Raw genomic sequence first — 25870 nt, forward strand, 5'->3', positions numbered from 1 at the left:
CAGCAGAGCCTTAGCTGTCAGCCAGGCTGTGGACGCCGTAACGGCTGTTACAGCAGTTGCAGTACCACTCTGGGGAAGCTCGTGGGAGGGGCGGTTGCTCCCAGGTGGCAGCCGTGGGTGGAAGTACCACCCGCTGCCACTGGGGACTCCCCAATGAGACATGCGATACTGTGGCCATGTCAAGAGTCATGCAGCACTAGTTCAGGTGAGTCCTCCAGAGGTTAGCATAGCGCTCGCTGTAACCACAGTCTCCCCGCTGCCGCCCCAGCTCCGGCTCCTCCATGCCCAGCAGCAGGTTGGGGTTGCAGAGCTGTGCGGCGTGGGGAGCGTGGGCTGAGCATGGCGAGGCAGGCAGGAGTGGGAAGAGTTTTGAACTGAGCCTCGGATCAGCGCTGTTTCCTTTAACCTTTTCCATTCATGCATGAAGGGCATTTTTTATGCAAACCACGGTGTGTGCAAATGTGCATCACCCGCAGAAACACGAGCTGGGGGTGCTCTGTTAATCAGCTGGGCGGTGCCTGCATCTCTTCTGAGCGGCTGCACAGGTGCCCAGCTGACAGGGGACCCTGCTGATGGGAATTTGGGAGGCTGCTGAGCAGCGAGGGGCAAGTAGGCTCGTGAGTGGGCTGCATGGGTGGCCTCCTCTTCCCAGTGGGCCGCAGGAGTGTCGTTCTGCTCCCTGTGCTGGCGTCCCTAGAATGTTGCAGTGTTTGCCGATGGAATGGTGGCAGCGCTGGGATTGGCTGCAGCGGGAACGCCCGGCTCTCCCAGCCAATGCTGTGTGCAATCAGCCCCCGCCTCCCTTCTCGGGCCTTTGCTTTAAGCGCGTGTCACTTTAGCAGTATCGGTAGGGAAAACCTACGTGGAGGAAACCCAGCGGAATCTGGCAGCCCCGCATGAGCAGCGGGAACACAATGTCTTGTGGGCTGCGTGTGGAACCCTGAGGGGGCGCAGGCTGCCCCTCACTGCTGTAGAGGGCAAAGGGGGAGGTTTCTGAACCTGGCGGGAGGGCCTGGGCCCAGATCAGGGGCTTCTCAGCTGTGTGTTCATGGCAATGGCAGGTCCAGCCGGGCAGAAAGAGCCTGTGGTGGGGCGGGGGTGGGGATTGCTGAGCCTGGCAGAGACGGGCGGATGTTCCTGAGCGAGGGCCGTGGCTTGCTGTGAGGGGCGGAGGCAGGTTCTGAGCTAGGCTGGGCCGGGCTGGCTGCCAGGATGAGACCATTGCCCGTGCAGCCAAGGGTGTCAGGACTAGCCCGGCTTGGGAGCCGTTGGTTCCGTGAGGGCGGGGCAGCGCCGTGGGGCCTCAGGCTCTCGCGGCGGGACTGTGCTGCTCAGCAATGCGGTCCGGGGATCTCCACGACCGGCGGAAGATTCGGACACGTGCGCCCTGGGCGTGCGAGCCCTGGGCGTGTGAGCACTGAGCGCAGCTGCTGCTACGACCTTTGAGCACGTGCCTCGTGCACGCCCCTCTGCAGCTGGGGGGCCAAGGGCTGCTGTGCACCTGTCTCCTGAGCACAGATGCAGAGAGTAGGGAAGCTCCTAGTGCTGCCCTGCCCCTCTGCACCTGAGCAGCAGCCATTAGCAGCCTGCTTCACGAGCAGTGAGAAGTCATTAAAGTACTGAAGCTTGCCAGCTGCTGCGCCGCTCCATCTACCTACACGTACACACCCCGGGACTTGTCCCTGGGCTGCGAGGCAGAGCCGGTTGGGCACTGCAATTCGTTTTGTGCGTTCGAGTTGGAAAACGCGCCGGCTGGACCTTGCCCACTCTGCAAAGGGGTGAGCCGGCAAGATCTGTGTGCCTGGGACCTTGCAGAAGGCCGCGGGACGCATGGAGAGTTGCTGCACAGCCGTTTGCAATCGCGTCCTCTCCCCCGCAGCATCCGAAACGTGGGACCCATCGCTTTCACTCAGCCCGGAGCCGGAGCAGCGCAGCAGGGCTAATGCCATCCACCTGCCAAACGTTCCCAAGCGACTCTTTGTGAGCTATTGAGAAAGGGGGGAAATGGCGATGACATTCCCAAACAACTCTGTGGAACAGTTGCGGCCAGGAGTGTTCTGATCTGTGTAGGAACGTTTATTGTCTCGCCTCCCCGTACCTGGCGATGGATCCCGAGGGGACAGGAAGCTGAGCTGGTGTGGGCCGGAGCAGTGCCGTCCAGTCCCGCGGCCTCGGAGTCAATAGGAAGCGGGGAGGGAATCCTCTTGAAGAGCGCTGCTGCTGGAGGGCGTTGGAATGCTAATCTGATTGTTATTACAGTCCGGCCTTTGACTCTAAAAATACAGGCAGCTTCCGAGTGAGCTGCCTGAATTGCTTCTGTAGATCACGCAGGGGAGACTCTTCACAGATCTGCTAGAAATGCCATCCCTTATGAGGTGGGGTGTCTTACATGCCCTTCCCTTATCTGTAGCGCTAGGTTCATTGCTCCACAGATACAGTTGGCCTGCCCCTCTTGCATGGCCAATTTGATGTGTCCCAGCCATGAATGATTTTCATCCCCCTCAGTTTTCCAGGGATGCACATAAAGAGAAACGGTAAGAAAACCTGGCCAGGTGTTAGCAAGAGCCAAAGGATCTGTGCTTTTCTAAACAAAACTTTACATGATGGAAGTGTACCGGGGAGATATCAACTTGGGTGCCAAGTCCTTACTATTGTTTCATTTCCCTGGGACTGGAAATTGCAAGAACTTTGATAAATGGGTTGAAAGGTTCTGTAGTTTCTCTAATCTAAACTCACGGTATCTTTTGCTGAAAAGCTAATTTGTAATTTCCTGCGGTAATGCTGTGCAGTGAATGGTAACGACACAGGGTCTGCTTTTCCTCCTTGTTCTTCAATTGCGGGAGAAAGCTGCCATCCGAAAATGGTGCCAAATCTGGAAACTGGCCATTAGTCTTGTTTCTAAATTGTCAGTCTAATAAGAAAACTCCAGAAAGCGTGTGGACCATATGGTCCATTTTTTCACTTCCCTGTTGGAGAGTTTCCACCTCCCTGGATTATGTTTCTTGAGGATGGGAGGGGACCAGCGGCCCATATTTCTTATGTTGCCCAAACCATCCTGCAGCAGGTGGCATGGCTGCATTTCATTTCGGTGAACTGGAATCCCGCAGGTGTTTCCACACTAAAGCTGGACACTGGAATCGGAGCCTGATGACCAGTCCTGTAGAAATCGGTGCCCATCGGAAATCTGTCCGTGCAGGCAGAAAGCAGAGCCCAAAGAAAGCAGAGTTGTCTAAGCCAACTTCCGTGACGTGGCTATCCCAAGAACGTCTGAAGCAGGGCTGCTTTAGCAACAGGGGAGGGTGGAAGGTGAATGGCTTTGCAGGGTGCTAGTGATTGCAATACAGCACGTATCTGTGAGGTGCACTCAACTGGGGTGTTTGGCTCAGGGTGTGACCCGTTTCTCATAGCACCTCCCTGTGGCACGTTCTCCTGCCCATGGGAGTCGGGCGGCTATGTCGCCGGGCATCCCAGGGAAAGCACGGCCCTCGGCAGGAATTTTGCGCTTTGCGGTAAACCGCAGAGGGAAACGATGGTCTTAAATGATAGACCATACTGGCGATAAACAAAATCGTTCCCCTTGCTTTCAATGGCTGAGAAGCCATTCCACTGAATATTTCATTATCACAATATTTAGTTAGCACAGCCCCCAACCTTATTTCATACAATAGAGGCTGTGCCGGAGAATCACTGCAAGGAAATGACCCGTGAAAAGAAACTATTTTGTCATCTACGACCATTGATTTTTTTTGTATTAATCAGTTATTCTGCTGAAATTGGTTAATTAGCTTGGCTTCATTAAGGCTCATTGGCATTTAAACTCGATGTTGTTAAATAATTATAGCTTTGTCTGCTGAGCTCATAACCCTGGGTCACCTAATTGTTATTAAAATATGTGTGTTCTGTTCTGTTTTTAATAACTTCTCGGAGAAAACCCTTTATTGAGAAGTCGCCGTTGTGGAGGGGGGGTTTCAAAAGTTGATGATATAAAGAGGGGACTTTGACTGGCCTGGAAACTGCTCTTGTGACTATGATCTCGCCGACTGGTGGTGCTGCTTGGAGTGAAGTTGAAGGGAAGGAACTGTTTGAATTTGGGAGCTCAGGGCGAAGACCCCATAGGCACTTGGGCATCTAACTCCCTTTGGTTTTAAGCCGATTTGGGCATGGGAGGAAGAAGAGCAGTTTGTGACCGTCTAGCATCCCAGTACCGAACTCCTGGAAAAACTCCCCGCCCAATCAAACTCTGCCCTTCTGAAACCAGATTCTCCTCTGAAGACAGGTGGAGATCTAGGAGAAAAAAGAGGGAAGGGGATTAAAATGGGTTTCGGATAATGATCGTAATTTGCTTGGTTTTTTTCACAATCCTATCCCTTAATAAGCAGGTGTCTTCCTCGCAAGGTTTTGCAGCTGGAGAGAAAAAACAGTGTCAAATGTATTTTGCTGGTTTTGATTGGGAAATAGCAATGCCAAATGAATTGGGATTAGCACAGGCCTCAGCTGTGTGCTAGCGAGAGCAGCGAGAAGGGCGTTTCAGATTTGGGAAACATTCAGTTGGTATTACCGGCTTCGAAGTGGGTTACGTTTCAGTGTGTTCTGTGGGAGCAAAAAGTCCAGCTTTGGGCACTGGGGGCAGGCTGTGGCAATGTTAGCTTCTAGGCCACCCACTTCAATCTGTGCGTGAGAGTTTATATCCCTCGGTCAAGGAAAAAAGCGCCATCTCCCGGAACACTGGCTGTTCCCAGGCCCGTGACAGCTCTTTCCCGCAGCCTGGTAAGCATTGGGCTTGAATGAGGCCTAGTGTCCGAGAGTCCCATGGCTGCATTGTGCACACTGCGAACAGAATACTTCCCTAGAGCCGTTTGAAATCAGCGGCCTGGAACGCTGTTGCACACTGCTGTGGTGAGGTAATGCAGGCCCCCGTGGATTGGCAGCTCCTCAGAAGCTAGGAGGATGACAGAGCTCCGGCCAGAGAAGGCTGGTCCAGCCAGCAGGGTGGGAAGAGGTTGTTCCAGAGTCTTGGAGAAGACCACTTTCTCCACACCACGGGAAGTCTTCGAGTTCCAAGCCATGCCCTTTGGTTTCTGCGACGCAGCAGGCACGTTTCAAGGCCTGACCCAAAGAAGGGGATGCACAGAGGTGCAACCCGCCTGAGCCTGCAGAACCAGAGGAGCAAGGGAGGTGCTCATGGGACAGCAGGAGACCTGCGGAGGATGGTTCTGCCTCGCTGGGCTAAGAGGTCTGTGTGGCTGGGCTGAGTTCCCCTCCTGTCCTTCACGGGGCCGTAAGAGCCGAAGGGAACTCCAGCCAGGAGCAGATACCTGCACCGAACATGCTCGCTCACCCCTGGGCGGGGCGGGAATTAACGTCCTCACTTCCAGCAGAGCGTGTTGAGATGCAGACAAGAAGGGCGAGCGGGCTGCCCCATGGGTCTAAGCAGGCTCTGCCCAGCGCCCTGCCTGACAACCAATTCACAGCCTTTGTGTAAACAGGTGCTCTGGACTGTCCTCCTTGCTCGTTCCTTCCGCTGGCCTGCTGAGTGACCTTGGGCAACTGGGGGAGGGCGGGTGTCACCGCTCCGTGCCTCAGTTTCCCTGCCTGTGACATGGGATAACGATACTCTCCTCCTTGAAAAGAGAAGTACTGCTGCACGCCACTGGATACGTGCCGGGTGCTGCTATAGCCTGTAGCCCTCTTGTTCATCTCCTCTAGAGAGTACACGGAGATCTTCTACAGCTCTTCACCCAGAAGGCTTCCCAGGCTTGGCACCCTTTCCGTTTCCCTCGCTAGACCGTGTCTGTCTCTTCCCCGAGGTGCAGGGCTGGCAATGCCCAGCACGTGCCCAGGGAGAGGGCGCCGCGGTTGTACACGATGGCACTAGCATTGTGTCAGCCTGCCTGTTGGTTTGCCTGTCCCTGGGGGTAGGAGAGCCCTTGCGAGAGAGGGAGGGTGGGTTGGTGGCCGCAGGGCGGAGGCGTTGTACGTCTCGCCAGCGCTCAGTGTGAGCTGCCAGCCAGCTGGTGTTTCCCTCGCTTTGTTAGGCCCCGCCGGCGATCCTAGCAGCCGTCTCTGGTCTCGTGTGAGCTGCAGATTTTGCTGCGACGCCCCCTTTTCAGAGCATGACGTATATTATCGAGCAAAGGCCTTGTGCAGGACCGCAGGTCGCCTTGCTGCTGACCTGCTGCGTGGCGCAAACAGACCGGAGGCACGGGAAGTAGGGGAGTGAGGGGTGCTGCAGCACACCCCAGATTTTGCACCCTCAGTGGGGATGCAGCCAGGGGTCCCGCAGCAGCTCAGGGTCCTGGATGCCAGCTCCCGGAGGTCCCCGCTGCTCTGGGGGTTCCGGCTGCCAGCTCCAAAGGCATCTATGGTCGGGGGCATCGAGGGCCGGATGGAGTAAGGCGGGGAGGGGGGCTCGGCCCCACTGACACAGCCCCTGCGCTGTTTTCAGATTCCTTAGCCAGGTTCTAACACTGCTTCTGAGCATCTTCTCGTGAGGGGCTTGGCCAAAGCCCACGTGCACCATCTGCCCACGGTCTCCTCTACGGCCGGGCCGGCAGATTAGCCAGTCCTGCTTTCTCCCGCTGGCTCTCCTGGGGCTCCCCCAGGGCCTATCCTCTCCCTTGCGCCAGCCGTCGGGGCGCGAGCGTGCTGCCCTGTCCCGAGGTATACAGTACCTCGGAGCATCCCTTCTGCTGGCCTTTGAGGGGGTACCTTGCCCCAGGCTCAGCAAGTTGCTCCCCGTCTCAGGGCTGGCCCCCACCGGCCCGCAGGCCCCTTGGCTGGCTGCGTTGGAGGTGACTGTCAGGCAGATGCTGCTGCTGAGCAGCGCTGAGTCCTCCCTTGCAGCGGGGTCTCTTTCAGCGGGTGACTAATGCAAGCAGCTTTCCCCGCTATGCTGAGTCAGGCTGCAGCGTGGCTGGCACGTTAGCAGTCGCCGGGGTGGCAGAGACGTCAGCGACTTCTTGTAAAGATACCGATGAGACACAGGCAAAGCAGAGAGTAGCCTCCAAGCCGCTGCCTGTTCTTGTCCTGGGCTGGCATAGGTAATCGACAGAGGTGCCGCGGATCAAGCAGGAAGGGGAGGGTCTGCTTGACCCATTTTCTACCCATAAAATGCTGGATTGGGACAGAAGACCAGGGTTCAATTCCCTGCTCTGACTCTGATGCTCTTTGTGACTTAGTCACTTAATTTCCCCCGTGCCTCAGTTTCTCATTTGTGAAAGGTGTGGATACTTCCGTCCAAACAGTGGCGCTGTCAGTGGGATGTGCGTAAGTACCGAGGCAGTGAGGGAAGGAGGGATTGTGGGATTGTGGGCTGACTGGTCTTGCTTGCAGTCACACTAAACCCCCCCACACTCAGCAGAGAGTTAGAGAGGGGCAGGAAGGAAACGGGCGCTGCAGGGAACGAGTGGAGCTTTTCCATACAGTCAGGTGCAGGAGATGGTCCTTTGACTCATTGGAGGCCTCCACTTGGTTTAACCCGTCTCTTGAAGTGCGTAGCCGCAGGGTTTAAAACAGCTCTGTCTCGGCCTCTCCCGGGGGTGGTTGGTCTGAGGATAATTGCTTTTGCTCGAAAGGCATGAAATCATCGTGGAAGAGTGGAAACGGTGTAAATTACTCACGTCTTCCACCTGGAAAATGAAAAAGCGCGGTGGAAAAGTTCTGCCCGAGAGCCGATTGTGACCGAATGCTGCACTTAGCGAGGGACTGGGCATGTACTGCGTGGGCCGTGGGTGCGTGTTCCAGGCTGGCGTACAGGCGGACGTGGTTGAAAATGAACCGTTTCATAGAATCGTAGGGCTGGAAGGGACCTCGAAGTCACCCAGTCCGGCTCCTTTCACTGAGGCAGAACCAAGTCAGCCTAGACCGTCGTGGACAGGTGTTTGTCCAACCTATGGAACCCCCCCATGCTGGATTTCAGAACCTCCTGCGGAAGCCCATTCCTGAACTTAACCACCCTTAGAGCTAGACAGTTTTTCCTGGTATTTAATGTAACTCCCGTGTTGCAGACAAAGCCTCTTACTGCTTGCCCTATTGTTGGTGAACATGGGGACCCCTTCATGGGACCATAGGAGAAAAGGGGATGGAGTAGCCCTCCGAAGGCCATCCAGTGCAACCCGCTGCTCAAAGCAGGGCCAGCATCAACTAAATGATCCCAGCCAGGGCTTTGTCAAGCCGGGCCTTAGAGGTATTTAAGGATGGAGATTCTACCAGCTCCCTAGGGAACCCATCCCAGCGCTTCCCCACCCTCCTAGGGAAAGAATTTTTCCTAACGTCCAACCTAGACCGCCCTTCCTCCCTTGCAGCTTGAGCCCATTGCTCCTTGTTCTGCTATCTGCCACCACTGAGAACAGCCTCTCTCCAGACTAGAACCTCCCTTCAGGAAGTTGAAGGCTGCTCTCAAATCCCCCCTCACTCTTCTCTTCTGCAGACGAAATAAGCCCAGAATCCTTAGCTTCTCCTCATGGGTCATGTGCTCCAGCCCCCTCATCGTTTTGGTCGCCCTCTGCTGGACCCGCTCCAAAGCGTGCACATCTTTTCTGTAAGGGGGTCTCCAGAACTGGACGCAATGCTCCAGATGTGGCCTCACCAGAGCCGAGTAAAGGGGAATAATCACCTCTCTGGATATGCTGTTAATGCTCCTCCTAATGCACCCTAATATCCTGGGCACACTGTTGACTCGTCTCCAGCTTCTCATCCACTGGAATCCCCAGGTCCTTTTCTGAACTGCTGCTTAGCCAGTCGGTCCCCAGCCTGTACCAGTGCTTGGGATTCTTCCATCCCACGTGCCGGACCCTGGACTTGGCCTTGTTGAGCCTCAGCAGATTTCTTTTGGCCCGAATCCTCCAATTTGTCTAGGGTCACGCTGGACCCGATCCCTGCCCTCCAGTGTGGTGTCACCTGCAGATTTTATAAGCATGCTCTTCGCATTATCCAAGCCCATTAACAAAATTCCTGTGCACCCCCACTAGATACATGCTCCCCGTTGCATGGCAAACCCTAAGTAACTGCTCTGTGAGGACGTGTGGCCTGTCAGCCACTGATGCATCCCCCTCAGAGTTCCTTCATGTGGACCACATGTCCCGAGTTTGCTCATGAGACTGCCCTATGAAAGCGTGCCAAAGGTCTTTCTAAAACCAAGACCTTTCTCATCTACTGCTTCCCTCCTAGCCACTAGGCCCGTAACCCTGTCAAAGAGGGAAATGAGCTTGGCTTGGCATTATTGCCCTTGAAAAATCCTCACTGGCTATTCCTTCTAACGCTGTGAGCCTCCAGGACCTGCGCTTACAGGTTGTTTGTTTAATGGTTTGTTCTAGTATCTTTCCAGGCATCCAAGTTAGTCCGACTGTTGCCTTTCGTTCCCCTTTTAAAGATAGATGCTGCGTTTGCCCTTCTCCAGTTCTCTGGTACCTTCCCCGTCCTCCCTGACTTCTCAAAGATAATTGCTAACAATTCCGAGATTGCTTCAGCTAGCTCCTTAAGTACCCTAGAATGAATTTCATCAGACTCTGCCTCCTTGAATACATCTCATGTAATTAAATATTCTTTAACTTGTTCTTTCCTATTTTGGCTTGTGTTTCCAGAGCTTTCCACAAGGCATCAGCTGTTTTTAAAACACAGGCCTGTTTTTAGCAAATCATGTTTTGGTTTTGGAAATGACAAAATAGCACCGGTGGCTGGCTCCCTGAACGTTTTCAACTCGTTAAAGAACTTTGTTCTTTGCTAGTGAAAATATGACACCGAGTCTCTCGTGGGTGAGTACGCAGTACCATTTAACCGCCTTTGAAAGCATGCCCGGGGTATCCAGATTGAAATGTCCTGGAGCATCATGACCCTTTGAGACATGGCTTTTGTGATGGTTCCGCTAATGTATTGATACTGGCAGTGTCAATATATCTGTAGTCTCTTGCTACGCCAGCCCTGTAATAAACGATACTAGAAGCTAGAGTGAAACCAAGCAACCCTTCAGTCCGGTTATCAAAGCTCCTCAGAATCCCAAAACCCCCGTCCCCAGGGGAAGACAAAGCCTCGTGTGGTGGGTTGATCCGGCGGGTGCGGAACAAAACGAAACATTCTGCAGAGAAAGTTGGTGTCTGAACGTTTTGGGAATGCAAATGTGAAACATAAATTAGTGCAGAGCCGCTGGCTCGTTTTCAGAAGTTTGCTTTAACTTAAAGATGAGCAAAGTTTGATGCATTTATTGAATTGTCTCTGCTAAAACAGTTTTCCAACTATTGAGCGCAAGGAAAACACTTTGGGGCAAGTATCAGAGGGGGAGCCGTGTTAGTCTGAATCTGCAAAAGCGGCGAGGAGTCCTGTGGCACCTTATAGACTAACCGAAGTGTAGGAGCATAAGCTTTCGTGGGCAAAGACCCACTTCGTCAGATGCATGCATCTGACGACGTGGGTATCTGACGAAGTGGGTCTTTGCCCACGAAAGCTTATGCTCCTACGCTTCAGTTAGTCTATAAGGTGCCACAGGACTCGTCGCCACTTCGGGACAAGTGCTTTTTGAAAAGTTCATATTTCTTGCCAAAAGCCAAACTATTGCAATGATCTATAAAGGCTTCGCGTGTGAGATAGGAATGCAGTGTTATCACGTGTCTTTCTCTCGTAGATAAGAACGCTCTGGTGCTACAAAGTCATTCAGAGGTCATTAGGCCTTCAGCAGAGAGGCTGTTAACTCCAGTGAAATCTCTTCCCCCATCACGTCCTGTCAGTACCGCTTTGCCCAGCGCGCTGTTCTGTGTCGGGGTGGGGCGGAGGTGTCTGTGAGCGCGAGACAGACCCAGGAGAGGGTTTTAGGCTCTCGGCGGATTTTCACCTCTTGAGATTTACAGTTGGTTGAAGCCGCTGTTGAAAAAGGGCTCCTGGAATCATCCCGGCGGCACCATCTTTGGACGTGTCACTGAACAATGGTGCGTGGTGCGTCCGGTGGTAGGCAGTGTGGTGTTGCCTAGGCGAGGCAGAGGTTGCGGCTGTCTCCTCATGACACATGAGCATGCTGAGATGGAATAACAGGCACTTTCCCCCATCTCCAGAAGTTGTCTCCTCTCAGCTAGCCGTAGAGGATGCAGGACAGACTGGCAAAGATTGGCACCATCTGTGCAAGTTGTGATGGATGACACCTGGGCTAGTAAACACTGGTACACAAACATGAGACAAACACCACATGATGTGGCGTTCTTGGCAGGCCCGGCTTAGGGAAGACCCAGGACTAGAATTTCAGCACAAGGACTCTTGTCTGCCAGGAGGGACGATGAAGGTGCATTGACAGAAGGCTTGCACAACACCTGCTCTGCCGGAGCCTGCCTCCAGACAGTGCCTTGTTTTCCTAGCTGTGAAATTCACAGGATGTGTGTCAAGTGTGATCTAAACACGAGCCAGATTCTCATTCGTAGGGAGACCCGTTGTGCACTGTTGTGGGGTCAACAGAACCAGGCCCCTGTGTATGTGTGTGTTTAATCAGCGGCAAAATAGACCGTATGCAGGCGTGGTAGGTAAGATATTATGGACACCATGTATCGTTTCAGCAGTGTGTTGTCCAGCGAGCAGTTTGGCCTCACACAGGATGGTGTTTGGAACAGATATGAATAATCAGAGTAAACACGGAGGCAGGAATTTGTGGTGCAGTTCCAGTCAGAAGAAGCAGGTCGGTGCCAGACCCTCCTCGGGAGGTGCCCAACGCTCCTTGAGCGGCTTTGAGTTCCAGGTGCATGAACTGGTCTCTACTTTTATTTCTGTCGAGTGGCGCCGCTGCACAGCTGGAGCCAGCATTGGTCGCAAAGCAGTCAGTGGGGCAGCTCCCCATACCGGCTGGAGGGAGCTGGCCAGCCCACCCCGGTACTTTCCCTTTGGCCCTCAGTCTGACGCCAGGACGAAAGGGGACAGGAGTTGGTTTGCGGAATCAGAAAAGTCGCAGGCAGGGGGGCTGACCACTTCCGCGTGGCCTGGCTATATGGCCTCGGAAGGGGCGGGGCCTCAGGCAGAAGGGGCGGGGCTGGGGCCTGCCACACCACCTGGAGCATGGTGCTGCCCCCACCAGACCTCAGAGCTTTGTGGAGCATATGGAGCGGTGATTTAAAGGGCCCAGGGCCCAGGCCACCGCCGTTGCCACAGTAACTAGGAGCCTCAGACCCCTTTGAGTCACGAGGCCCTGGGGACAACTGCCCCCTTTGCCCCCCTCCTCTGGCCGGCGAGCCTGGCTGCAGGATAGTGAGTGTTACGCTCTCCGAGAACAAGCTGATGTTTTCCATCCCGATGCCTTTGGCCATTTTGGCTTACAGGGCCTGGCCAGAAGCCTGGTTCAGTCACTCGGAAGATGCCCACCAACTTCAGAAGACTGTGCCTGAGGCCTGGAGAGGCCAAAGGATCACATCGGAAGGGGTTTCGGGACCGCTTAGGCCCGGGGTGGCCAACCCATTACAAAGAGCCAAAACTGTGGTGGATACAGCACAAAGAGCCGAGGGAAAGAAGTTGAACAAAAAACTCCCCAAAAAAGAAACAAAACCACCCCACTGCCCCTTTAAGAGCTGCGTGTGGCCCGAGCAGGCTTCTGTCAGCCGCAGCGTCAGCTCTCGCTGCCCCAAGCGGCGCCCTGACCAGACAAGGAAAAAAGTTCAGAGCAGGGGAACGCAGAACAGCCGTGCTGCGGGTGCGGTAGCCACAGTTTTTCCTTTGAAGAGCCGTGGGTGTGCCACCCCTGGCCTAGGCCTTGTTTTCTCTGGGCAAGCGATATTCGTAACTGGAGTCCGTAACCGCCGTCCCCGGGGGAGATAAGCTGGTGTGGTGGGTTCATCCGGCGGGTGCGTGAAAAGCGAATGCGCCGCCGTTTGTGAAGTGAGCCGTTTCAGACCGGAGTCTCTGAAGCCCTCTGGGTGGGTGGCCGTCAGTGCCTGCTTGATCCTGGCATCACAGTGGTAGCGGTTGACCCGGTGTCCATCTTCGCTACTCACTGGAAAAAACCCTTTTCTTTTGCTAGCTGCGAACTGCAATTGTTCTTTTCTTCCAGCCTTTGGCTGTCTGATCTATTTAGACTGTTTCTTAATGTGTGTTTGGAGAACACCTAGCATAATAGGGCTGCTTAGGTAAGGCGAACAGTGACTACAATAGGAGTTTAATGTAATATGCTCTTAGAAGCATTTTCTATCAGTAGATTGGAGCGGGCTTGACAAGTCACTACTGCTATCCCTATTCTAGAGATGGGGAAACCGAGGCATAGAGCGGTGACGACTTGTCGAAGATCACCAGCAGAACCAGGAATAGAAGTCAGGGCTTCTGATTTTCAGTCTGCCCCTCTAACCTCTAGGATGTTCAAGAGACTGTCCTGAAAGCCCGCTGTGCCCATGGGAGACCTAGAATGAAGCAACATGTGAACCTAGTCACTCAGGGGCAGTAATCAATTAAGCATGGTGAATCCCCAAGAGAACAACCTTAGTGAGCTGTTTGCAGACGGTGAAAACTCTTGTGTAAATCCCTTGGCAAATGCATTCTGAGCAAGAACGATTCCCGCAGCCAGGCCAGACCCGGGGATAATTGGCAGCAGAGAAAGGTTATAGATTCAGATTCATGAATTGTTCATTGTGGCTCGTTTGCCTGGTTCCAGTCGGAGCAGCGACCCAGCTGCAGCAGTGGCAATCCTCGTTGGGCAGGGCTCCAGGGAGCCCTTTTTCGAAGCTCCTCCCTCGTAGACCCCAGGTTTGGTTTCAGGCCCAGGGCAGTATAGACGCAGGCAGTGCGGCAGCAATTAGGGTTGCCAGATGGTCTCCCCAAAATACCGGACACGCGGTCTTTTTTCTGAACAACAACAACAAAAAAGGAATGCGGGATAATAAGCCCCCCATTCTGGGGTGCCCAGAGCAGTGATCGCAACCCCGCCTCCCGGCTGGGGCTCCCAGGCTGGGAGGCGGGGCCACGATCGGCGCTGGGAGCCTGTGATTGCGCAGAAGCCTGGCGGGAGCGGGGGGAGTGGTTGGGAGTCCTAGCCACTCCCCCCACCAGGCTTCTGCGCAATCACAGGCTCCTAGCACCGATCATGGCCCCGCCTCCCAGTCGCTCCCTCCGCCCACGCCAGGCTTCTGTCCAGTGCGCAGCCGGAAAAAGCAGAGAATACTGGACATTACACGTGTCCGGTATTCTCTGATTTTTTTTACTGGACAAAGAGTGCAAATACTGGACTGTCTGGTAGGATACCGGACACCTGGCAACCCTAGCCAGCAATCGACGTGAGATCTGCCACGGAGCCCCTCTGTCTCTTCATGCGTTTGCAAAGCTAGTGGAGGAGAAGTGTGTCACTTAAGCTCTTAAGACTTTAATGAATTAAAATCAAACAAAAAGGGGTGGTGGCTGGTTCCCCCAGCCTGCTGAATCGAACCACGGAGCTGGGAGCTACTGGGTGGCTCCTCTTGACAGTCTCCATCGAGAGCCATGTATGGAGAGGGGCTGGGGGCAGGTTTTTGTGTGGGAGTCTGGCCCAGCACCTCCTGGCTCTGGGCAACTCATTGACAAACCCAACCCTGGTCTCAAGGGGAGTCAAGTCAGCTCCTGTTTGTCAGCCTCTTCTTCCGTTAGCGCAAACAGTTTGGTGCCAGGAGGCCTACCCCAGCTGCAGGGCAGTGTGTTCAGCCCCTTCCCCTGCCCGATGCCATATGAGACTCGCAGGCTGAAACGGAAACGGAAGGCGCAAGCCGCTCCCGGAGCTGCGGTTCCCTGGCGTTCCGCGGAGGGCCGTCACGGCCGTTAGCGGTGAGGAGGAACGAGCGAGCAACTTCACGCGAAGGCACAGGAGGTACATGGTAATTGAACAGTCTGTGCCCAGGAGCCGGTCAGACGGGCAGTGAGTCCCTGTTTGCACAGAGCAAGGGCAGGTGGGAAGCCGTTAATTCATCAGGGGGCCACCAGACCTTTAGTTTCCCCCATGTCCACAGGCATGGCCCTTCACAAGCTCTTATTGGGTGCGGTTGGCTGTTCCCAACCAATGGGATGCAGCCCGCACTGCTTCCCGCAGTTCCCGTTGGCTGAGAACAGCGAACCACGGCCATGGGGAATTGCAAGGAGTCCTACCTGTGAACACTCAGGAAAATGCACCATTTGGTGGCTCCCCGAGGGCTAACCCTGATGAACTGCACCCAGCTCTGGGCGGCTTCTTGCCGTCCCATGGCATAGAGGAAAAAACTGCTCAGAGAGAACATTCCTGGTGTGTGTCACATGGTTGCCCGATTCCCCAGGGAGTCACAGTCTGGGCGCCAGGAACGCCTCCCTTTTCTGGCTAGCTGGAAGTATGTTGCTAGGTATTCCTGCAGGTTTCGTTCCATGACAAAATCTTTAATTAAAGATTAACCTTTAATTCCGGGAGACTCCAGGACAACCATGGAGGGTTGGCAACTTGGGCTGTAAGAGTTTAACAGGTTAGCCAACCCATTCATGCATCTTGGTTCCAGTTACTGGTTAAACTCTCACGGGGTTGGCAGCTGCTGGAAGTCCTCCGCTTGGTCGGCAGTGCTGGGAGCTGGTACAGCCTGTTTAACCATGTCACCGGTTCCGTGGTTAGTATTTTCTAACCGTTTCTACATCCCTATTGGCAATGGTAGCTGGAAGGACAGTCTCAAAACTTTATAAGGAGTGTTTGCCCCCAAATGTTTTTCTTCTGTAATGTGGGGCTACAAAATAGAAACGGTTGAGAACCCAGGTCCTGTACTGACCAGCACAGGAACGGTAGGGTTAAAAGGGATATTCTCCAGGTTGCTAGGCGCTCTGATTGCTTCTCGTTTAAACAAATAAATAAAAAAGGTCTCTCGTGCCAAAGCGGTGCGAACAACTGGCTTCTCCGTTCATTGCCCGAGTTGAAAAATTTAAAAAAAATTGTTTTGGGTTGAACAAAATACTCAGTTTCATTTTTTGCGTTTTCAAAACAAACCCAACCCTGGTCTCTAGGGCAGTCAAGTCAGCTCTGGAGATGATGTTTCAGAGGGAAGCTATTTTGTCTCCGCCTTTGGCTTTTCAATGCTACGGTTCATTTTCTGGCCAGCGCGTGAACAATAGCGTTAAAAGGAAAGTGATTTGCTAGTGTTCCAATTGCATCTGCTTTGCAACCCTCCGCTCTGGTAATGTCGTAGCAGGTGCAAAGTGCCGGCTTTTCTGGATCCAAGGTTTGGATGTGCCTGCAGGAGAGAGGGGAGCGTTTCACTCCCATTTAGGGTCTTTCCTGTGCGTGCAGCCTGCAACGCGGTTGAGCCCCAAGAGAAGTGTGAAACTATATTAATAATCCAAGTGGGAGTTCAAAAGGATTTTATAGCCTGCGGGTGACCCAGTTTATTTCTTCGACTATGTAACTAACGACTTAGCAGCCGCTGTTCGTATTGCACACGGACTCCTGAGAACTCTGCCACCCACGGACGTGACATTGTTTGGGAAATGGTAACGCAGGGGTTATCGCTAGGCGCATGGAAAAGGGGTGAGGTGAAATGGAGACTCGTAACCAATTACGTAGGAGCATGTATATGAGGAAACTCTCCATTCCCACGGTTCTGTGTGATCATCGTCTGTTCATGTGAATCATCTGCTATGCCTTTGATAGTGTGTGTGTGTGTGTGTGTGTGTGTGTGTGTGTGTGTGTGTGTGTGTGTGTGTGTGTGTGTGTGTGTGTGTGTGTGTGTGTGTGTCTGTCTGTCTGTCTGTCTGTTCAGGAACTCCTCCTAAACGGTAAGAGCAAGGGCCACCAAATTCGGCAGGCAGCTTCCTCTGATCATAACTTACAGCAAGGGCAGGGGTTGGTTGTGCCAGGACAACAGGATTTGCCTGGACTGGGACTGGTTCTCAGAAAACCATTCTGAAAAGAGACAGAATCACCAGGCAGGTGAAAGGGCTGGCTGGGGGCTTGCCTCCCCACCCCATCTGGTACTGCCTTCACCCTGAGCGTCCCACCCCCCAGGATCCCTTCAAGAAGGTTGGGAGGGGCTGAAGCTCTCCCTCCCTCCTGATCGTGGGGGGGACATTGCTGGCTGTTCCCCTTTGTCAGGGAGTGAGGAGAAAGTGCCGAGTTTGCTGCATTCCTTGCTCCGGCTGGGGGGCACGAACCTGGACCTGCCCCAGCTGAGGGACATGCGCCCCTCCCCCCACTCTGCCTGCTGGAGAGGTGCTTCTCACCTGGCCCCAAGCTGCTGCAGTAAGAGAGAGCTGGGGGCGGCCTCTCTCCCCGGGGCAGTCTGCACCGTGAACCCCTCCTCCCCTGCCCCACCCCAGAGCCATGGTTGACATGAAGAAAAATAAAAATGAATTGAGTTAAGGACCGGAGCAAGGCGGGGTAAATCTTCTTGTGGTTTTATGGTTCCTGTGATTCAAAACAATGCAACGAGCTTTCCAAGGCCATTTGTAACCACAGAAATTTGATCTTGTATTTGCCAGATTCTGACATTGATGCTTTGGTTATCCTCTAAAGCAGCTGGTGACATCACACTAACTAATGACATCACAGTAGGTTTGCCAGGGAGAGTTGGCAACCCTCTCTCGCAACCTCTAAAGTGGGGCATAACTCGTCAGTCCTTATGTGACCTCTGAGCGTGTTGAGATGCTCTCTGTTTCTGAATGTGACTTGGAACGAAAAGCCTGACAGGTAATTGAAGAGCATTTCCATTTGGAAGTAGATTGCTTTTAGGCTTACAGCAATTTTATTTTCCAACTCTTCATGCATTCATTTAAAAACTTGGGCTCCTAAAGTGTTTTAAAAATCCTTAATCGTTCCCCTTGAACGCCTTCTTAAATCTTGACTGCATCAAAGTAAAAAGGCTTGCTGCAACACAGCAGCCGCACAGACTGGGAGAGGAATTTTATTAAGTTTAGGTGAGTCAGAAAAATAATAATAATAAAACATTTTTTATGAAGTTGGTGAGAAACTTATAAACTAGGTGAAGTTTTACAGCGTATGAAATTGATACAAGTTGTAAATTTGAATTCCCAGACTGGTCCTCGGGTCTTGTTTGTTATTACATGAGGTAACGTTTTCCACTCGTAATGGTTCACTTCAGCAGCACAAATGGGGACGGTTCAGCTTTCCAAATGACCTGCAGTTCGTGTTTTGCAATAAAACGGCCACCTGTCCGTGAGGCCCCATTGATTACTTTGACGAAGAAACACCATGTCTGTTGATTATTGGCAGATACCTGTTGCCTGCTCTGCCTGTGTGTGGGCACAAATGCACTGCCGGGCCAGCCCTCCCGGAAATCCCAGTGGGCCCCATTTGATTCCTTCTACCGGTGTAGGTTGGTTGCTGCTGCTCGCTATGGCTTCCAGCTGGAGGCTCAGGCGCTACTAATAGCTGGGGGGACTGTAAACTTTCAGGGACCATGTCAGAGGGTGGCTGGCCCTGTGATGGGGCAAGGCTTCACCTCCCTCTGCTGGGCTCGGAACAAGGCAGCTCCGGTTCCCGGGGCGTGGTTCACTCCCTGATCAGCTGAGGCAGGTAACAAGGGTAAGGGCTTGGGGAGCCGCGAGAAGGAAGCAGCGCTCAGAGGGAGGGTTGTTCCCGCAGACTGGAGACGGGTTCTGAGAAGTGCGAGAAGCTACCGAGGAGGAGAGGAGGGCAGAGCTCAGGGAGCAGGCAGGGCCGACTGGGTCTGGCTGTTCCAACTGAGGGACCTCAGCGGGAGCCCATGGGGTGGGTGGCTCGGGGCTCCCCTGCCTGCTTGTGGAGGAGCCGGCCCGGAGCCGGAGGGCTGGCTGAAAGTACAAGTTTGACTAGAGGTGTGTGCCCACGTGGGGGCATCCCAGCACGGCGCTCGGGTGGGCCTGGTGACCCCTGGCAGTGGAGCTGCGCACACCCGCCCAGGTTTCGCTGGCGCAGCAGAGCACAGGGCGGTACTGCTGGGGCGTGTGTGGGTCTCCGGGGCAGTGGCTGTTGCACCGTTTTTCCTCACGTGCAGGTCTGCCCTGGACAGGGGCCTCGGGTCAGTGTGCCTCTAGCTTCCCCACCCCGCAGCAGGCACCAATGGGGAGGGCAACACATCGCCTTCCTGTGGGTGCCCAGGACAAAATGCAGATCGCAGGAGTGGGGCCCAATGGGTCTGGGTGTGGGAGGGGCAGAGAGTTGGGGGGTGAGGGCTCTGGCCCGGAGTGCAGGCTCTGGGGTGGGGCTGGGTATGAGGGGCGGAGGTGCAAGAGAGGTTTCCAGACTGGGGTGCAGGCTCTGGGCTGGGGCTGGGTATGAGGTGATTGGGGTGCAGGAGGGTTCCAGTCTGGGGGGGGGTGGGACTGTGGGCTGAGGCAGGGGTTGGGGTGCAGGTTCTGGGCTGGAGCTGGGGATGAGGGGCTTGGGGTGCAGGAAGTGGCTCTGGGTTCGGGGACCTCAGGGTGGGGTGGGGGTTGGGACTCAGGCCTACCTAGGCAGCTCCTGGTCAGTGGTGCTTGGGCAGGCTGCCTGGTGTCTGTCAGTCGTGGGGCACCACGCTGCAGCCCTGAAGCAGCCAGCAGGTCCGGCTCCCGGGGCTGGAGGCTTAAGGCTCGGCAGCACATGGAGCCGCCGTGGTTCCCCTCTCTAGTAGCCGGACCTGCTAAGCTGGCTGCTTTGCCATTGGCCACCGCAGGGAGCTGCCCTCTCTTGCTGCAGCTCCGTGCTGGGGCGGGCCTGGCGACTAAGCTTTGCATCGCAGGTACCCCGCTAACGCAGGCTTTTGGCGGGCGGAGGGGACGAGTTAGCTTTATGCTGTCGACCGGGGGCTGCTAGGTGTGGGAGAAGGTGCAAGGGGGCCCTGGCGGCTGGGAGGTAGGAGTTGACTTTTTGAGAGAGATTGGGTGCTGACAGGCAGGCTGGGGTAGATCATGAAGGACCGTGACGGTGAGGACTAGTACCTTACGTTTGAGAAGGGGGAGCCAGTGGCGGGATAAGAGCGGCCATATTGGCCTAGCCCAGTGTCCTTTCTTTGGACAGTGGCCAATGCCAGGGGCTCCAGAGGGATTGCCATGGGTGCCCAGCTATCCAGGAGGTGAGGGGACCCTCCAGCAGCCCAACCCTCCCGGCAGGAAAACCCCAGAGTGCCCATGTCTGATGTGGTCAGCAGAGGCCCCTGACCAGTGGCGGGCGGCGCAGGGTTGTGTTTGGCAAGGCCTGGGCAAAGGCTGTGCCAGTCACTGAGCAACGTGAGGGGCTGCAGCTGCGCAGACGGATAGCAAAGGCCGTATCCTAGAGACATTCGGGTTTGTGTGGCTCCCCCGGTGGCTAGTCTAGGAACTGAAAGGCAGGCGGCGGTTTTCCTACCGACTGGCAAACGTTTGGGACCAAATTGAAGAGCCGAGGGCAGCCGCGGCTTCTGAGCGCCCACCTGCGGAAGCTTGCGGAAGGCGGCAAACGGTGTGTCTGCCCTCCATGTATGGCCGCCCTGAGCTTCGGGCCAGCTGCCCCAGGGGCAACTCAGAGCAGTCACAGAGCTCCCCGAAGGCCAGGCCTTTCCCACTGTGGCGTAACCCTCCGATGCCGCGTTAGAGCGGCAGTTAGCGTGGGGGAGGATCTGTCCGGAGCCCTTTCTCTTGCAACACTTGCGCTCGTTAGCGATTGCTCCGGGTGAGTTGACTTGCTTTTGTGCGGACATGGTCCGGTGTTGGTTCTTTAAGTGTGTGTGTGTGTGTAATAAAAATCTTTATTGAAAACACCCCACCCCCAGCATGGTCACAACTAGAATTTCTCCTTCTCAAATATTTACCTATCTATGCATGGTATTTAACTAGTTACCGGCTGACTCCTTTTTTTTTTTTTTAAAAAAAAGGTCAGTTCAGATTTTAAAATATCCTGCATGCTCGGGTCTGTGGGGACGAGCGAGGAAATTCGTGGGAAACGCAATATTGACACAGAGAAACAGCAGTGATAGAAACAGCCGCTGGTATCAGATCCTCCCCGCAACATCCTACTTGTCACCTGAAAGGTGACTCGCAGAGGGAACTAGTTGGACTCGCGCTCTGCTTGGCTTCTCCATGGCGTGTGAAGAGGACTTCAAAGAGATTTCTCCACAGCTGTCTTTTCCTCTGGCTTGTTTTTCCGTTGGAAATCCAGGTGTGGCGTAGCCGGGCGGAGGCTCTGTGGTGACTGCGGAGAAGGTGAGAAGTGAAGCCCTCCAGAGAGCTAGGAGTGAAAGCTGAGCGGGGGAGCGGATTTACAGCCAGAGCCGTTGTGTGTTTTATGACACCTATTTCCCTTTGCTGAGGGCTGGCGGGGGTGGAGAAAGGACGGCTGTGGGTCAGAGCAGGGCCGCACCCAGGAGGGGGAGGGGACAAAGGGGGCTGTGACCCTCCTTTCCAGGCATGAGGATTCTGTCGGGGGTGAGGGGCCGTTTTCGGACATATGCTCAGCCCTGCCCGTTCTGTAGCAGGGCTCGGCTGGTGGACAGCATAGGGCCGTTCTGCTAGCTCTGGGATGACCAGGGGTTCGTTATGGGGCATGGCAGGTGCCAGCTGCCTCCTCCCCCCCCGGCCCCTCATTATGGTGTATGTGTACAGGGCCTATGGGGCGGGCTATGACTGCTCTGAAATGAAGGTCTAAGAACTAACCACGTGCGCCCTCCAGCGGCACCAGGGAAGATCCGGTTTGACATTCCTGAGATCTCTGAGGTAAATTCCTAAGGCCAGGCATTCCGCTTTTATTTGCGCATCACAAGGAAGGCTACAGCGTTGTCACGGACTCCGACTTCCCCCGACCTCTGACGTTTTCTGGGCTGCAGCTCTGGGCCAGCATCCCCTCCCCCCGCAGCGCCTCACCCCTGCACTGAGAGACCCCCCAACAGCTACCCCACTGAGCTGGATAGGTGGGGAGACCCCCATGAATGTCCAGCTGCCCAGGCTGCGAGGGAACCCTCCAGCAGCCCAACCCCAGAGCTCCCATTGACCGCAGTGGAGGGGGACCCAAGAGCTGAACTCGCCTCCACATTTTGTCCCGGATAGTTTTAGTGAATATTAGGGACAGGCCACAGGCTTCTGTGAATTTCTCTTTATGGCCCATGACCTGCCCCTAACTGTCACTGAACTCCATGCTGAAAGCTTGGCCTTACTGCGAAAACGCAGGAGGGCAGCTCTTTTGTAGGGCACTTGTAAGAAAGGCGCGGGACTGGGGGGGATGGCAAGGTCCCCGTTTGTCCCAGACAGAGACGCCCGTCCTCTCGCCAGAGGGCTGCATGCTGGCGCTGTGGCGTGTCACATGTAGGAGAGGATGCTGAATTCCAGACCCCTTAGCTGGAGTCCTGAGGGACAGAGTTTGTACGGCAGCTGTGTCCGCGTGAGCATGGGCACAGAAGAGCAGAGGGGGGAGAAAACTGTGGGCTCTGGAGGAATGAGTAGAGGGCGGGGGGTGCTGAGATGCGGGGTGGCTTAGGACAAGTCATGTCACCGGTCTAGCTCAGTTTCCTCGTCTGTAACGTGGGGATCCTTGAGAATTCGTCGGGTGCCAGCTGCAGAATGCCATGCAAATACTGTCTGTTGGCAGTCTGCCTATGGGCACAGGATAATTCTGTTCAGGTAATTGCCTAGTGTGAGAGCAAGATCAGGGAAGGAAGAGGATGGCCAGGAGTCCTCTTAGAATGGGCCCTCGTGGAAGTCCTGCCGGCATGTGTGGGAAGCACCGTGCCGCGTCACATCACCACGCTGCCCCCGAGACCGGGAGGTGCCTGGAAGACACAATTGGGCCATAAATATTTAAAATGCTTTATACACAAGTCATTTCTCTTTTTGTCAGCAGTAATTTATTACGCACATTAGCCATGGTGTGCTGTTCTGATGTCTGGGTATTTCTTTAAAATTCCACCTGTGCCATTCAGCTGTACCTGGGAGCATTTGAAAGAAGGTCACGCTAGTCTTTTGTTTCCTTGCCTGCACGCTAGGACGTCTCCTGAGTTTATTTAAGGGGGGGGAAGAGGGAGGGACCTGGAGAATTAGTGGCGTGTTCGTTTTTTTTTTTTTTAAAGCAGTTGAAATTCAGACCCATCTGGGTATTTATACAGCAAGATCTTCTGGATGGAGAATCTGCCAAGATAGTCATGTGACTGAGGCCAACATGAAACAAAAGAATCCATTTATTATCCAGGCAGGAAATTTGTTCTTCTAGATGTTGCAGCGGCAGACATAACTATTTCATTTCCTTCGGTTCACCCAGATTGATAGCTTGTGCTCTTTTGTTTGCATGCATGTTTTATTCCTAAGCACTTTCTATTGTGTCTGGGTACGGTTTTGTGTGCACTGTGCTTGTAGAGCTAAGCATTTCTGTGTGTGTGTGTGTGACTGGCCTTGATTTTACAGAGCTCTGAGCCTGTACAACCAGCAAGAACCCATCTAGTTCCTTCACAAACACTCTTTGTGTTTCCCGACAACCCATGGCCTCTCTTGCGTGTTTGCAAGTCCCGATCCCCTCCCTCCAGGGTACCCCACTCCTTTGACACCTCTTTCAGGTCTGGTGCCTCTGCTTTGTCCCCTGAATGGTCTCACTGGAAGATGACAAAACCAGCAACGTGACTTTTGAATTGCTTAACCTGACCCAGCACTGGAGGAGACAGGGCTGAAGGGACCGACCCAGGGCTGGTCTGAGGAAAGAGGCAGAGGAGAGATTGCCAGTTGTGGCAGTATTGTAAGGGTTGTATCCTCGGGGCTCGGTGCTACAGCAGAGTGGTGTGTGCCCATTGAGAGAGTGAATAAATCAGGTACAGTAGGTTTTCAGTCTGTCTAGAGAGGGCTGAGGGCATTGTTGATTCTCTTGTGGAATGGCGCAAGGGACAGTGTGGTGACTCTCTGCTTTGGATTTCTGGGCTGTCACAGAAATGGGGTGCGTAGCTACACCTGGAAGGATGAGACCTTTATCAACAAACACCGATTTCACTGTGCACCCACACCATTCGACGCCTGTTTCCTTTGCCAGTGATGAAAACATGCTGCTAGGTGACGGAAGAAGAGGTGCCCAAGTATTTACTGGCTGTTGAGTGCAGGGTATTTATGGCTGTGTACATTTTGAAATGTGGTGGTGACCATTTGTTTTCATAGTTATATAGCTTTAACTTTTGGAATCTCAGTGTAGTAATTGTCTGAGCTCTCCAAAAACTTTGCCCAACTGAGAATTTAAATGAATACATTGGAAAACAAAAAGCTTTTAAAAATATCGCTCTTATCCACCGGAATCGTTGGAAAACCAGAATTTAGCTACACTGTGCTGCTAGCTCTCATGGTGCAATGGGGTTAACCGGGAGGCTGTCCCCTTGGCTCAGGCTAGCTGCCGGGCTTGTAGGATGCAGAGCAGTGAGCAGGTCTGACTGCCACAGGTTTCCAAGAGGAATTCTTCAGCAGCAGACGGGTAAGTAGCTGGACTCCCCGAGTGGGAGAATCAGGCAGCGAGTCTGGGAAAGGCTGACTGGAGAGATGAGGTAGGAAGCAGTACGTGACTGGGAGGAACAAGCCCTAGCTGCTCTGTGCAGGGGGTAGGTCTGGGCTGCTTTACCATTCCCAGGAGAGGGGACAGTGCAGATTTCCGAGCAAAGAGGTCAGGACGCCAACGAGGTCTGGGCCTGGTGACTCTTTGCTAGGGTCACTGGACTCTGCCTACCAAGCTTTGATTGCCCTGGAGAGGCTGTTGGTGACCTGCCCAGAAACCATCAGCCATGGAGCTAACGGGGGATTTTGGTGCGTGGATGGGGACTCGCTGTAACCCCCAGAAGGGCTGTGAGAGGGGGCCGGGTGGTGAAGGCTGCCCTGGCCGGGCGGGCCGTGGGATGGTTACGTTTCTAGCCTATACCTGCACAGACACCCCATGAGTGTTGGGAACTAGTTCTTACTGGGTGGGGCTCTGAGGAGAGGCAGGCCGGTGTGTGGTGTCAGGCCAATTCAGACATGGGCTCAGCCAATCGCCGCAATGGGACCCACCTTCCACATGCAACAGAGTGGTCCCCAACCTTTTGGGGCTGCCGGACGCCCGGGGGCGGCACCACGTATGCACTGTACGCCCGGGGCGGGGGCCGTGCATGCGCCCGGCGCCCGGGGCATAAGAATGGCTCGGGCCGGCCCTGGTCTCTAGGCAGGTGCACATAAACGCCCCGGTGGGCACCATGGCGCCCACGGGCACCGCATTGGGGACCACTGCAAATAGACTGATAGTAGCGAGGTCTGTCATGGAGTTCACCGTTCTCTTCCCCCATTTTGGCTACAGGGACTGTGGGCTAGGGATGGTGTCTTGTTGTCAGGCCCAAGGGACGTGACTGACGTCATAAATGTCCATGTAGCTCTCGTGGTTACGTGTGGTGGGTGTGGGTGGCCTGCACCCCATGCTAGGAATGTAGGCGGGGTGAGATGCACAATGGGAGCTGGAGGCTTGTCAAGGCAGCCGGCTGCCCATGTAGATGTTTTGTGGAACCTTAACTCCAAATTTCCTCGCTTTCAGAAACTTGAGCTCTTCATTTCACCCTGTTGCATCCTGACTGAGAAAAGTCTCTTCCGTTACCCCAGTTCTCAGCCTTCGCTCTCTCCCAACCAAGAGTTTGACTGAGAACGTCCTTTCAGTCTCAACTCCGTGTTCTTAAGATTGCACTAACACTTCTGGCGCCTTCTCTCTGCACGTAGGACTTCACGGAGCCGGAGACTTGCTCAAGGGACAGCTGGGTGCATACGGAACGTAGCCCGACTTATTCAAATCCAAGGAGTCTTACTTCTTTCATGTCTCTCGGAAAATGTGCATGTCACGATATCCATTTCTGTGCGGTGGCTAGTGGCTGGTGGACGTGGTTTTATTCCTGAAGTGGGGATGGCTATCTGGCAATGTCTGGGCCTGGAATATGTAAGGTGACCTCCTGGCTGTTTGAATCCATGGAAAAACTCTCAATGACTTCCAAGATTTGGTCCATAGTCACAAGTGTACCTTGCATGC

General features: G+C 54.3%; 1 protein-coding gene across 12 annotated transcripts in view; it reads left to right on the forward strand.

The window, feature by feature from the left end:
- EPHB1 (EPH receptor B1) overlaps nucleotides 1–25870 on the forward strand; it is a 321566-nt gene that overhangs the window by 102188 nt on the left and 193508 nt on the right. The window contains exons 1-2 of one of the 12 annotated variants that reach the window (XM_075937230.1): nucleotides 17297–17608; nucleotides 20751–21078. The exons of 10 other annotated variants lie outside the window; for them this stretch is intronic. The gene's annotated coding sequence lies outside the window, so the exon portion shown is untranslated. Of the gene's footprint in view, nucleotides 1–17296; nucleotides 17609–20750; nucleotides 21079–25870 lie in introns of those variants that run through there. One more of the 12 variants, XM_075937231.1, reaches the window with a different exon arrangement.

Source organism: Pelodiscus sinensis, chromosome 10 (genome assembly GCF_049634645.1).
Source record: "Pelodiscus sinensis isolate JC-2024 chromosome 10, ASM4963464v1, whole genome shotgun sequence".
Taxonomy (NCBI): domain Eukaryota; kingdom Metazoa; phylum Chordata; order Testudines; family Trionychidae; genus Pelodiscus; species Pelodiscus sinensis.